This window comes from Myotis yumanensis, unplaced genomic scaffold (genome assembly GCF_028538775.1).
Source record: "Myotis yumanensis isolate MYYU_CA2020_CCGP unplaced genomic scaffold, mMyoYum1.0.hap1 SCAF_12, whole genome shotgun sequence".
Lineage (NCBI taxonomy): Eukaryota > Metazoa > Chordata > Mammalia > Chiroptera > Vespertilionidae > Myotis > Myotis yumanensis.
The window spans coordinates 21,170,622-21,186,347 of NW_027223763.1; positions in this window are offsets into that span (position 1 = coordinate 21,170,622).

The window sequence follows — 15,726 nt, forward strand, 5'->3', positions numbered from 1 at the left end:
TGGTTGGCTTGCTTCTATTTTGATGAGGGGGGTAGTTATGTATGAAGGATTTCTATACCATTAGAGAGCAAATAAAAGGGCAGCTTTTCAAAATTTATGGGATTGATTCCCTGCAGTATCTTGTTTCGTGCTCTCTCACATTTTGACAGTAACAAACATTATTGTTTGCTTGCTTGTTTGTTTCTTCATCCCTCTGGAATAACAGGACATTATACTGGCATGATAAAGAGGGACCCCATGATGCGCTGCTTACTTGCTTAATACTCTTAAAAATGCTAATTATCATAAGTGTAAATTTCTAATCAAATAATTTCTAATATATTTCTAGGGAGTATAGAGAAACATTTCTAATGGCAGGAAATAGTAGATGAAAGCAATTAATACATCAATGCAGAAGTTCTGTTTATCCTGTTCATATTGCCACAGTGTTAAAAGCAAAATACAAAGTAAATGGATCCCTTACTTCTCTTCATTCCCAGCCCAGAACAGAAATTTTACATGAGATGGGGCATGGGACAGCTTTCCCATGAACCCTGGGGACATTTCTAAAGGAGAATTACCTCTGCCACCTCTTATGGGGCTTTGTAGTTTTCAAACGATTTTCTCATATATCTTATTTGATCTTCACCACAATTTAAAAAGAAAAGGCAATTCAATTTAAAGAGGTGGGAACAGAGGCACAGGGAAGTTGCCATTTGCCCACCTTCACCCAGCCAACAAGTGGCAGTCCTAGGACTAGCTTTCTAATGCCATCCCACTCCAGCCCACACCAGGAAGTCCAGGGGAAACGAAATACCCATTGAATGCTGACATAAAACTCAAGGACTAGCCTGGCTGGTGTGGTTCAGGGATTGAGCATCAACCTATGAACCAGGAGGTCACCGTTCGATTCCCGGGCAGGGCACATGCCCCAGTTGTCGGTGTGCAGGAGGCAGCTGATCAATGATTCTCTCTCATCTTTGATGTTTATATCTGTCTCTCCTCTTCCCTTCCTCTCTGAAATCAATAAAAATAAATAAATAAATAAATAAATAAATAAATAAACTGAAGGACTACTCTGAAAGGTAATTATGTAGCAAACATATATGAAGGGCTTCCTGGATACAACATTTAGGAAAGAAGAGATATGCTATGGGACGACTTTCTAAAAAATGTGTTGAAAATCTAAGGAGCCAGAAAAAACACTGCCACCCAGAGGTTGAGCCACAAACTGACTCTTAGGGGAATACAAATTAAGGCAGACTGGATCACAAATACGGCCTGCTTTAAAATCGGGACTGTGATTTGCAACACGGAGGAACAGTGTAATGCAGGCAGATTCAACACTCTCCTAAATACCTGGCAGGACTAAGGCGAACCAGGCTGAAGAGTGGAAGAGCCGAAGGACCATCACTACTGCAAATTTTTTCTTTTTCTTTTTCTTTTTAATTTTTTCACCTTTTTACTAAGAAACCAATTTTTTTTTTCTCTTTTTCTTCTTTTTCCATCACCTGATTTTACCCTTTCAATTACCACATTTTTGTTTTTGACCAGTATTGTTGCTCCTACCATTTTGCCATTTTTTGAAGTGCCATTTTATTTTCTCTTTATTTTCTTTTGGGATTAGTGTTCTCCATTCTATTTTCATCGTTCCTTTAGCATTAATTTTCCCTATCTCAATTCCACCTCTTTGCTAAAACCCTCTTCCTTACTTTTCCCCTTTTGGTGTCCTGTTTCTCTTACCCTATTTAAGGGTAAGACTTTGGTCCAGACTTTCCCAATTCCCTCTTTTTACCCCCTGTCTAATTCCACCCTACTTATATATCCTACTTCCAATCTACTGCTCTAAATCCTTAAACACCTATTCTTTATCCTTCTTCACTTTCCAACCATTTTTTTTTTCTCTCTTATCTTTCTATTGTTTTCTTGATTGTCGAATATATTGGGCTTTTTTTTTTTTTTTTTTTTTAATTTGTTTGTTTGTTTTGTTTTGTGTTTTTTCTTCTTTTTTAGGACTGGTTGTGAGGTTGTTTTTCTTTTTCTTTTTCTTTTTCTTTTTTTTTTCTGCTGGTTTTTCCCTTCCCTCCCCCACCCCACCCTAGTTATTTTTGTGCTTCTGTTTTCCCTTACCCCTCTGGATATTATTGGTGGTTTGTAGTTTGCATTCATCTCCAGGGATCTGTTGCTGGAATTTGTTGAGATTAGTGGCAGTTCTATTGGAGTTTGCTCCTCATACGGGGAGTCTCTTCCCCACTTCTACTTCATTCTCTTTTTTCGCTCTCTTTTTTCCCCCCTCTTTTTTCCCAATTCTATTTTTGCACTCCTTTTTTGTTTGTTTTTTTCTTATTTTTCTTTTCTGTTCTCTCTTTTATCTTCTTCTCTTCTTTCTCCCTTATCCCCTAATTCTCTTAATTCGGGTGGTCACCTTTATTTGGAGTTATTAATATTGTGAATATACTTGTGTTCAGTGCCTGGTACGTTGTGCCTTGCTCTGTTGTATTTTGTGCCTTTAAATCAACGCAGCAGATCCAAGCAACAGCAGCCCCCTGATCACCGCAGCCTCCTGATCACCACAGCCTCCTGATCACCACACCCTCTGTCTGTGGAACAGCAACTGTACGTGAAGCCTCCCCCCACCAGCCAGAAGAGCCAACACAGCTGTGAACAACACCCACCAGAGGAGCTGCTGCCAACTGGAAAGCAGCTGCTACCGCAACCGTCTGAGCAGCAACCACAACCCAAGGAGCCCCTGCCACCCAGGGAGCAGCCACTGAACACCTCAACATCTACATATGTCAGCGAGATCAAACATGGGTAGGCAAAGAAACCCCCAAAGGAAAGAAAAAGAGGACTCGCCAGAAAAGCAGCTAAGTGAGACAGAGATATGCAACATGACGGAAAAAGAATTCAGAATAAGGTTCCTAGAGTACATGCACCACATGTTCAAGAAGCAAGAAGAAACAGATGAAAAACTCAACTACTTATGCAAGAAGCTAGAAGAAACAGATGAAAAAATCAACAACTTAAGTAAGTCCCAAGAAGAAATGAAGAGTGACATAGCTTCAATAAAAAACTCCATTGAAAGTATCAACAGTAGACTGGGAGAAGCAGAGGACCGAATTAGTGAATTAGAAGACAAGGAAGCAAAACACACTCAAACTGTACGGCAAATGGAGAAAAAAATTAAAAGACAGGAGGAGAGCCTAAGGGAGCTTTGGGACAACATGAAACGAAACAACATACGAATAATAGGGGTGCCAGAACAACAGAAAGATGAACATGGATTAGAAAACCTATTCGAAGAAATAATATCAGAAAACTTCCCTGAGGTGGGGAAGAAAAAAGTCACACAAGCCCAGAGAGTCCCAAACATGGTGAACCCGAAAAGACCCACACCAAGACACATCATAATTACCATGGCAAATGTTCAGGATAAAGAGAGAATCTTACAGGCTGCAAGAGAGAGACGGAAAGTAACATACAAGGGATCTCCCATTAGATTATCAAATGATTTCTCAACAGAAACATATCAGGCCAGAAAAGAATGGACGGAAATCTACAAAGTGATGCAAAGCAAAGGACTGAATCCAAGAATACTCTATCCAGCAAGGCTATCATTCAAAATTGAAGGGGAAATAAGAAGCTTCACAGACAAAAAAGGGCTAAGGGAGTTTATCACCACCAAGCCAGCCATGCAAGAAATGCTAAAGGGACTGGTGTAAAAAGAAGAAATATCAAGCTCAGAAAGAAAACAGCCACACACACACACACAAAAAGAAATGGCTACAAACAAATACCTTTCAATAATAACTTTAAATGTAAATGGACTAAATGCTCCAACCAAAAGACATCGAGTGGCTGAATGGATAAAAAAACATGACCCATACATCTGCTGTCTACAAGAGACCCACCTCATTAGAAGGGACTCACACAGACTGAAAGTGAAGGGATGGAAAAATATCTCTCACGCAAATGGAAAGGAAAAGAAAGCTGGGGTAGCAATACTTATATCTGACAAAGTACATCTCAAAGTGAAGGCCATAACCAGAGATAAGGAAGGCCACTTCATAATACTAAAGGGATCAATACAACAAGAAGATATAACCCTGGTAAACATATATGCACCCAATGCAGGAGCACCCACATACATAAGAAAACTTCTGGAAGAAATCAGGGGAGAGATCGACAACAATACAATCATAGTAGGGGACTTTAATACACCACTGACATCACTGGATAAATCCGCTAGACAAAAACTCAGCAAAGAAACAGCAATCCTAAATGACTCACTAGATCAGATGGACTTAATTGACATCTTCAGAACACTTCACCCCACAGCTGCGGAATATACATTCCTCTCAGGTGCTCATGGGACATATTCAAAAATAGACCACATATTGGGTCACAAGCAAAGTCTCCACAAATTCAAGAAGATTGAAATCATAAAAAGCTTCTTCACAGACCACGATGGCATAATGTTAGAAATAAACTACAATAAAAACAACCCAAAATACTCAAACACTTGGAAGCTGAATAGCATGTTATTAAATATTGATTGGGTTACCGATGACATCAAAGAAGAAATTAAAAACATCCTGGACACTAATGACAATGAAAACACAACAATCCAAAACCTCTGGGACACAATGAAAGCAGTCCTGAGAGGGAAGTTTATAGCTCTACAGGCCTATCTCAAAAAACAAGAAAAAATGGTAGTCAATCATCTAACTCTACAACTCAAAGAATTAGAAAGAGAGCAACAAGAAAACCCCAGAGTGAGCAGAAGGAAGGAGATAATAAAGATTAGAGCAGAAATCAATGAAATAGAGACCAAAAAAACAATACAGAAAATCAATGAAACCAAGAGCTGGTTCTTTGAAAGGATAAACAAGATTGACAAACCCCTAGCCAGGCTCACCAAGAAGCAAAGAGAGAGGTCCCAAATAAACCAAATCAGAAATGATAGAGGCGAAATAACAACAGACCCCACAGAAATACAAATGATTGTTAAACAATACTACGAGCAACTCTACTCCAACAAACTGGACAACCTGGAGGAAATGGACAAATTCCTAGAAAAATACAACATTCCAAAACTCAATCAGGAAGAATCTAAAAACCTCAATAGGCCAATAACTATGGAAGAAATTGAAGCAGTCATCAGAAAGCTTCCAGCAAACAAAAGCCCAGGGCCAGACGGCTTCACAGGGGAGTTCTACCAAACATTCAAGGAAGAACTAAAACCTACCCTCCTCAGACTACTACAAAAAATTCAAGAGGAAGGAACGCTTCCAAGCTCATTCTATGAAGCCAGCATCACCCTAATACCAAAACCAGGTAAAGACATCACAATGAAAGAGAATTACAGGCCAATATCCCTCATGAACATAGATGCCAAAATCCTCAACAAAATCTTAGCAAATCGGATCCAGCAGTACATCAGAAGGATCATACACCATGACCAAGTAGGATTCATCCCAGAGATGCAAGGATGGTACAACATCCGTAAATCAATAAATGTGATACATCACATAAACAAATTGAAAGAAAAAAACCACATGGTCATATCAATTGATGCAGAAAAAGCATTCGACAAAATCCAACACCCATTTTTGATAAAAACTCTCAGAAAGGTGGGAATAGAAGGATCATACCTCAACATAATAAAAGCCATATATGACAGGCCCACAGCCAACATCATACTCAATGGACAAAAACTAACACCATTTCCCCTAAGAACAGGAACAAGACAGGGATGCCCACTCTCACCACTCCTGTTCAACATAGTACTGGAAGTATTAGCCATTGCAATTAGGCAAGAAGAAGGAATAAAAGGCATCCAAATTGGAAAAGAGGAAGTAAAACTGTCCTTATTTGCAGATGACATGATATTATACATACAAAACCCTAGAGACTCCATCAAAAAGCTACTAGACTTAATACATGAATTTGGCAATGTAGCAGGATACAAAATTAACCCCAAGAAATCTGAGGCATTTCTATACACCAACAGTGAACTTTCAGAAAGGGAGATCAGAAAAACAATCCCATTTACCATCGCACCAAAAAAATTAAGATACCTAGGAATAAACTTAACTAAAGAGGTTAAAGACCTCTACTCAGAAAACTACAGGACGTTGAAAAAAGAGATAGAGGAAGACATAAACAGATGGAAGAACATACCATGTTCTTGGATTGGTAGAATCAACATCATTAAAATGTCCATACTACCCAAAGCAATCTATACATTCAACGCACTTCCCATTAAAATACCAATGGCCTTCTTCAAAGATCTAGAACGAACTCTCCAAAAATTCATCTGGAATAAAAAAAGACCCCGAATAGCTGCAACGATCCTGAGAAAGAACAAAGTAGGTGGGATCTCAATGCCAGATATCAAGCTGTATTACAAAGCCACTGTTCTCAAAACTGCCTGGTACTGGCACAAGAACAGACATATAGATCAGTGGAATAGAATAGAGAGTCCAGAAATTAGCCCGAACCAATATGCTCAATTAATTTTTGACAAAGGAGGCATGAACATACAATGGAGCCAAGATAGTCTCTTCAATAAATGGTGTTGGGAAAATTGGACAGACATATGCAAGAAAATGAAACTAGACCACCAACTTACACCATACACAAGAATAAACTCAAAATGGATAAAGGACTTAAATGTACGACAGGAAACCATAAAAATTCTAGAAGAATACAAAGGCAACAAAATCTCAGACATATGCCAAAACAATTTCTTCACTGATACAGCTCCTAGGGCAGTTGAAACTAAAGAGAAACTGAACAAATGGGACTACATCAAAATAAAAAGCTTCTGCACAGCAAAAGAAACCATCAACAAAACAACAAGAAAACCCACCTCGTGGGAAAACATATTTGCCAACGTCATATCTGATAAGGGCTTAATCTCCAAAATTTATAGGGAACTCATACAACTTAACAAAAAGAAGATAAACAATCCAATCAAAAAATGGGCAAAGGATCTAAATAGACACCTTTCAAAAGAGGACATTCAGAAAGCCAAGAGACATATGAAAACATGCTCAAAGTCACTAATCATCCGAGAGATGCAAATCAAAACAACAATGAGGTACCATCTCACACCTGTCAGAATGGCCATCATCAACAAATCAACAAACGACAAGTGCTGGAGAGGATGTGGAGAAAAAGGAACACTTGTGCACTGCTGGTGGGAATGCAGACTGGTGCAGCCACTATGGAAGGCAGTATGGAGGTTCCTCAAAAAATTGGAAATGGAACTCCCATTTGACCCTGTGATCCCACTACTAGGAATATATCCCAAGAAACCAGAAACACCAATCAGAAAGGATATATGCACCCAGATGTTCATAGCAGCACAATTCACCATAGCTAAGATCTGGAAACAGCCTAAGTGCCCATCAGTAGATGAATGGATTAGAAAACTGTGGTACATCTACACGATGGAATACTATGCTGCTGTTAAAAAGAAGGAACTCCTACCATTTGCAACATCATGGATGGAACTGGAGAGCATTATGCTAAGTGAAACAAGCCAGTCAATGAAGAAAAAATACCACATGATCTCACTCATTCATGGATAATAAAGACCATTACAAACTTTTGAACAATAATAGATACAGAGGCAGAGCTGCCTCAAACTGATTGTCAAACTGCAGTGGGAAGGCCAGAGAGAGTTGGGGGGCAGGAGGGAGGGGAGTAAGAGATCAACCGAAGGACTTGTATGCATGCATATAAGCATAACTAATGGACATAAGACACTGGGGGGTAAGGGAGGGTAGTGGTTTGTCAAGGGCGGGGGGGGGGGGGAAAGGATACTTATGTAATACCCTTTGTAATACTTTAAGAGGAAAATAAAAAAAAAAAAAATAAAAAAAATAAAAAATAAAAAATGAAAAAAAAAAAAAAAAAAAAAAAAAAAAAAAAAAAAAAAAAAGAAAATCTAAGGAGCCATAGGGATTTATAAATCTATGCCCTAACCCACTTTCCCAATACTGCCGCCATGAATCTTATGATAAAGTTGCCAGGCCTTCCAGTCACAGAGTTCTAGACAGAAAAATCTTTTCAAATTTCAGAAGAGAGGACAGCATTAAATATAGACTCATGCATCATATGAGTTTGCAATGCATTTGAACAAAATCAATTTAAATAATGTTTACAGTGTTGTTGGAGTGGATAGAATTTTAATGTTGTGCTTGGTGCTATCATTTTAAGTTAGAAGGGGAAAAAAAGGAAAGCCAAAGAGTACGGAGAGACATAAGATAATGAACCCTAAATCTAACAATAAAATTCAAGTCCAGTATGTTTCACTACTAAATAAGGGAGATGACAAATTTGATAGAATGGCTGAAAATTGTCACAAGTTGAATCTATTGGGGATAAAATTCTGAAACTCCCACCACATGCATCTGTTCTTCCAAAATGCCTGGGCCAAGCACTGGGTGGGCCAATGAAGAGCCTGTCACTGCCCAGAGGAGGAGCAAAGACACACGATACACATTTATAGACGTGCATATTAGACACTGAATTCCACAACCAGAACGGCCTTCCAGACCAGGAACTCCGTTCCCACTTTTCATTCCCAGGAGACCATGTATTGTATTTCCTTTTTACACTTTAATCTCAATTCTCAAAGCCTTACAGAAGAAGTATGTATTACCTTCATGGTCAGAAAAAAAATTTTTAGTGAAGGAAAAATATTCTATAGGAAGCAAGGAAAAGGTGGCACCCTAGGCTGTGGAGTATTTGGGAAGATGAGTTTAGATTGAGAGAGTATAGGAAGGGGGACATGGTGGTGGAGATGGCATCTGAGGTGAAGGAAAGGTGAGATTAGAGTGAGTGATGGGAACACAGTGGAACAGGGACAGTAAGACCAGCGAATGTAGAATGTACCATGGGCCTGTGCAGAGGAGTGTTGACTGAGGTCTTCAAAGAATGACTCATTCCCCTTGTGCCTCACTACTTGGTATATTCTGGATGTTGAATATTCTGGAAGGAAGGGAAGAAGGGTGAAATAGAAGGGAAAAGGGAGAAAGGGAGGGGGGAGCAAATGGAAAAATATAAGGGTAAGGGAAGCTAAAACCACATTGCACTGTTGGTTCTTAGAATTTAGACTTAATTTATGAAATTATATAAAGTCACTGAAGGCTTTTCATCAGGGAAGCCACTTGGCAGCAATAAAAATAAAAAGGTAAATTAAAAGATGGAAAGACTAGAAATATGGAGGTTTGAGATTTCCAGAACTTCTCATACTGCTGCTGTTTCTTATCTCTTTACTTTCGATATTTTGGTTGAAGTTTCTGATGCTGAATGAGCAAACTGTTTTGAACATAGGTGCTCAAAAGGGTTCTGAAGTTGCTTTTCCCCCTTAATGCTTTACAAACCTTGAGTTTGAAATACATGTATTAGAATGAGCTTAATTGATTACATTAAAATATAAAAAAAAAATCTGAATCAAAAGTGTGAGCTTAAAAGCTTTAGTTCATTTTAGTGAAAAAAAAAAAAAAACAACCAACAACGGTTAAATTAAATAATCAAATTTTAAATGACCAAAAGCTCAATCTTTAAGATAAAACTGCCCTGAAACATTTTAAACCCTCAGTAGGCTATTATCAAAAGATAGAGCTTATATAATATAAAACACACACACAAAATGTCTTCCTGCTCAGAAGTCTAAAAAAAAATAATCCTTTTCCAACCAAACTAATGAACACGGAGAACTAAGAGCAGACACATTCTCACTCCAGCGGGCGACCTGCAGTGTGGTCTCCATCTTCCAGGACACCACAGTTCTCATGGAATGAGGTCTCCAGAGACAAAATCCTCAAAACCAACCCTACAGATGCCCAGTGGAGTGTGGGATTACATGATCCCCAGCCTCTGTGAGTTAACATGAGGGGGATGATGTGCAATATGTAGAGACGAGACCCCAGGCTTTTGGAGGCAAGGCTGTAAAGCTCTAAAGTTGAGAAGAAGAATAGGGGATGACCTGAAATAGGGATGGTAAATAAGGTAGAGCAAAACCTCATGAAATAATGAAGTAATAGAAAAGGACTGAGCAGACAAAAGCGAACCAGTGAGAGACAGATCTATAGAAATTACCAAATCAACCATGTGGCCTTTAGAATGAAGGGGCCATTCATGTGTTGCAAAAGATTAAGTGAATCTGCAAGAGCCATAAAAACCTCACTTGGCTGGAAAAAGAATTGAAAGCTGCACACGAATTCAACTAGTACACAAACAAATATTGGGTGACACTACTAGGAGTCCAGAGATGCTCTTTGCTGGGAGTCCGGCACATTTGGGGAAAAATGGTTAGGAAGTTTTAGGAACAAAATACAGAATAGTAACCTTATAAATTTAAAAAGGCAAGTGGATGGTGAAGAACTTACAGGAGGTACAAACACACCTGAACTAATACAAGTCACAAGAACATAAACCGTCCAGTGTAATTAATGATGATGTCATACCACCTTACTGAATTCTTCAATAAGTCAACTGTTTAAAATAATCAGAGAACTTTTGCATGTGGTGTTTTTTATCCTGGAAGAATAATCTGTTTCAGGATACTTCTCATGTTTTTGTTGTTGTTGCTGTTGTTTTCAATCAGTTTTCTTTTTCTCTTACTCACATTAGAATTCTATTGAGAAAGTCTGCTCTTTTCATCATTACTCCACAGAAGGACACTGTTCATGTACCAGGGTCTTGCCTTAATCACTGAAGAGATACAACAAAACTAACATTAAGGAAGTAACACACACACACACACACACACACACACACACACACACACGGTCAGAGAAGGAGTGTAAAAATCCATCTGTGAAACCAAAGGACTTGGACTTCTTGTTTTGAGAATTCTGGAAGTATCTCTTGAGAGAAACCACATTAAAAACTCATCTGCCAAGGCAAGTGACTAATTATTTTGGGACACAGTGAATATAAACAGTGAGGCTGGAAATTCAGATTTAGGAAAGAGAGAAGATTGGTACTTTCTTAATGTCAGGAGAAGGCATGTAGAAACTCAGCAAAAAAAACACAAAAACAATGGAAAACCATAATGGCTACAATTAGAAGAGGCCACCCATGGTGACATCTGGGGAGAAGTCAGATGATGTGAATAAACCGTTCAGTCAAGATGATGTTAAGTAGTGAATGAGGTTGTATTGGAAAAGGATGTAGAGTTAGAGGAGTAAGCAAACCCAAGAATCTCCACATAAATTTCTGCTGTGGTCAAAGGCATTGCTATGTGTGGTAGAGATTAGGTTCACCCCAAGTTTTTCTCAGAGCTGCCCTCTTGGTAAAAAACACACACAGTTTACAAAATCATCATTACAATGATGATTTTCTTGGAGCAGAAGGGGCAGAAGATAAGGATTCCGTCCCCAAGCTTCTCCCAGCCCTCTCAGTTTGGTGCACCTCTCAGAGAGTTCAGTCATCAACAAGATGGGCAGACATGTCACATTCAGGAAATGCACAGAGGTTAAATAGCCTGTTGCCATCTGTCCCTAATTAGGAACAATCTTTGGGCTTGGAGTATTTCCCTAAGCTGGACAGTGAATTTGTTCATCAGACATGGTTGATAGCTGCTCTCCTGTCTGGGTCAATGTGCTCAGACAAGGTCCTTTTACACGGATGACCTTAAAGAGAGGACTTCACCATCCCAAAGGTAGTGATAAACCAGGAGAGAAACTGGGAGTCCAGCTAAAGGGAGATAGAGGTATCTTTCCAAAGACATATTTAGATCAATGGACAAAAGGGCATCAATCTTGACACAGCCAGGAATTCAGTGCTATGGTTGATGGCTCATGTTACAACTCAGACAGGAGGCAGGCTGGGGCCTCAGCAACAAGAGCCCATGAACCACCAGGTGACTGCTATTCCTTTCTTCTGAAATTTCCTTCTTGCACACTCACCCCTCATTGCCCAATATTACCCAACCTTCAGGGTTTAGCTCAAGTGCTACTTCCTGCAGAAAGCTTTCCTAGTTTTATGCAGCCAGGTGATATTTCTCTCTACTCTAAATTCTTGCGATCTATGCTTCTTCTGCAATCTATGCAGCATCTCATCAAACCCAGTAGTGTTTAAGAGCTCAGATCTGGAACCAAACTGCCTGGATTCATAATCTTCCTCATATGCTGCAGTGTCCATATTTGTAAAATGGGATAGTAATAATCTACTTCACTGAGCTGTTGTGAGGACAGAGTGAAGTCACTGTAAAGTGCCTAGCACATGATAAGCTCTATCAGGTGCTTACAATGACCATTACTAGGGGTTTAAACCTATACTTCTCAAGCACCTCTAACAGACAATAACTTCCTGAGGTCAGTATCTGTGCTTAATTTGTTTTGTCCCACACAAACTAGAGCGCTGTGCTTAGGACACAATAACATGAATAAATAGTAATTATAACATTCATTAGGTTTTTTAGATGTTTCTATTTTAAGAGCAGAGGTCTTTTGCAGGAGACCGGGCAGCAGGAGCTGAAAGAACTGGCCATTATGTAAGCCAGCCTCTGCCAAAGCAGCCAGGGACTCAAGGAACAGAGTTAAACGGATTGGCCAGATGCAGACAAATGTCACAATCGAGGGGGCTTAATCCATTAGAAAGAGAGTGGAAGTGGGAAGCTCGTATAGAAACAGAGACTCAACCTAAGGCAGAGCTAAACTGTTTTTGGACTCATCTATTTAAGGTCAACACAATAGTATGAGAATAGTGAGCAAGACCCAGGGACCCAATAATATCGAGAGCAATGTGTCAGAGCAGACTGAGGTTTTGTGGTCAGAAAGATGTGGATTAAAATCCTGCCCCCACATGTGGCTAGGTCTGTAACCTTGGGCCAGTGTGTAAGCTTATCTGTAAAATGGGGAAAACCCTACCTAACATCCAGGATTGGTGGAAGGATTAGCAATAAGTAGCTAGTCAAATATTGGGCCCACAGCAGATGCTTAACAATTGGCATTGACTCTTGTTCTTGTGATTGTTATACTTGGCAGGCTAGAGAGTCGCCTGTGAGCATAAGATTTAATTCCGAGTCCTAGAGATGGTGTGCCTGGCACAGCCTGGGATGAGGCTGAACTGGACAAGGGTGAACTCAGCCACTAATGCTGGCAAGGATAGAGAAGGCCGAGGCAGGGGCTTCCCTCAGCCCCTCCATCTTAACATTTTTGCATACAAATTGACCATACAAATATTCTTTGATCCATTCCCCTAGAATAGCTCCACCTTCATTACTGGAGTCACCCAAGCAGAAAGCATAATCCTGTGGTGCTTCCTTTGAAGGTAAGTTAAGCTGGGGGCTGTGGCAAGAATGGGGCAGAAAAGGGGAGGCCAGTGAAAGAGTGGAGATATTTTGGGGACTGAGAGAACACTGGAGTTGAAGTGCTATAATTCCACATCAGCTTGCTGAAAAATGAGAAAAATCACTCAATACATTTTGCCAAACAGCTGCTTTGATTGATTTTTTTTTTAAAGCCTGAACCAACCAAGTTGTCCAGTTGTCAGAATTGTGTAGCCGAAGCCACAGACTGTGTTGTTCTCAGAAATAATGGATGGCTTGAAGCAAGCACTTCTAATAGGCCAAAGAATGGCACTAAAAATTATACAGGAAAGGTAGAAGAAATAAAAATAAACAAAGCTTTTCTACCTATACGTTCCTGGAAGAACCCCAAGTTCTTTAAAATTTATGTAAAAATTATGTTCACAGTCACAAACAAGGAGGGACCCCCAAAGAGCATAGAAGAACTACACGTATTTTTCCAGCAATCGGATTGCGCAGACTTGGAGCTATTCAGAGGTTTTCAGAGTGAGAGATTGAAAGATATTCTTTTATTTCAGGTATTAGTAGTTGATGGACTTCTGGGCTTTTATTCTCCACCTTTTCTTCTAAAAAGACATGGGGCCATGATAGAACTTAGCTTAAGAAAAAAGGACAGTTTTTGCTGCTTCCTGTTTTTGTCTTTTCCTTCTTCTAAGTCACTTGTAAGCATTAGCCAGTACATTAAAAAACATCCTCATTTTAAACTGGTTGCCAAGAACTGAAAGGGAGGCTTAGGAGGGAAGATAAGCCTTTAGGAGCAGGATGGTCAACAGCAATCGACCAAATTATAGCTGTCTACTCATTCATCTGCCAGGCCCCGAGGCCTTCGCATGCACTAACGTCATTTGATTGCATATCCCGGGGACAATTTTAAAAATACATAAATTTTATTTTATCAAAAGAATTCATGTTCACATTTTAAAAATCAAATACTACTAAAAGGTTTATAATGAAAAACTGCATTCCCCTGGCCCACCCCACAGTCTGGCCCCAGGCAACAAGTTGAAACACTTTAGTTATTTCTTCTGGTATCTGTCTCCACATTACTAATAATATACTCATAGTGCTCTTCTCTTGATTTATCTTTTGAATACATAATTTATTAATTTCCTGGCATTTTGGTTGAGAATTTAGTTCTCTTATGTCACCCCACCTCTTCTTCCATCCTCCCAAATGCAGATATTGTTTTCGTTTTCTATTTTGTGATAATAAGTCACCCCAAAATTAGTGGCTTAAGGAAGTAATGATTTGTTATTTCTCAAGATGCTCTGCATCCGCGAGGTGGTTTTTCCGCTGGTCTTACCTGGTTTTACTCATGTGACAGCATTGAGCTGGTAGACTGCCTGGGAGCCAAATCCACCTGGGGCTTTCAATCAGAGCTCCTAGTTCTCCTCCACGTGTCTCATTGCGCTTCCTCAGAGGATGGCAGTTTCAAGGCAGCATTCTGAAAGAAAGCATTCCAAAAGCTTGAAGACAGAAGCTACAAAAACTCTTGCAGTCGAGCCTCAGAAGACTCCACCATATCTTCTACCACACTGCACTATGCAAAAAACAAGGCAAGCTTACATTGTAGGGTAGGGGGAAACAACTCTACCTCTTGATGAGGAGAGTAGAAAGTAAAAAATAAGTAAAATAAAATAAAGTAAGGGCCTGAAGGGAATAAGACAGGGAGTCCTATGGTTATCTGTGGTGTGGTGGGCAGAATTCTAAAACAACGCCATGACTCCATTTTCCCCTTGGTTGGATTTCCATGATTATGTTGAGTAACATGGAAAGAGGATTTTGCAGACATTAACCTTAAGATATGATTATTATGCATTTGGGCCTAAACTAGTCAAATGCCCCCATAAAAGAGAAAGTTTTCTCTAGTTGGTAGCAAAAGAGAAAGACAAACTAAAAGTGTGAGAGGAACACAACAGAAGGGAAGTTCTCCACTGCTGAGATGGATGAAGCCACATGGAAGGGCCTGGGAGAAACTTCCAGGAATTGACAGTGAACTGCGGTCAACAGCCAGAAAGAAGTTGGGACCCTCAGTCCTACAACTGCAAAAAGTGAATTCTGTCAACAGCTTGCATAAGCCTGGAAGCAATTACTTCCTGAATCTCCAGATGAGAGAGTTCTACTGGCCTTCATCTGGATTTCAGTGTGTATGGAGCTGAGTGAGCCAAGTGTAGGGAAGTGAGGACACAAAGTATAAGGATACCGTTTCATATTTGTGTTCCTAATAATAATGATATTTTCATTAGCTACATAATATTCTCACATGTACCACAATTTACTCAGATTTCCCCCTCTGACCAATTCTGTTGCTTGAAGTCTTTTTGTTATTACACACTGCTGTAAAATATACCTTTATATGTATAGCATTTTTCCTTAGTTTGCTAATTTGACTTTCAAAAGATTATTATTTTATA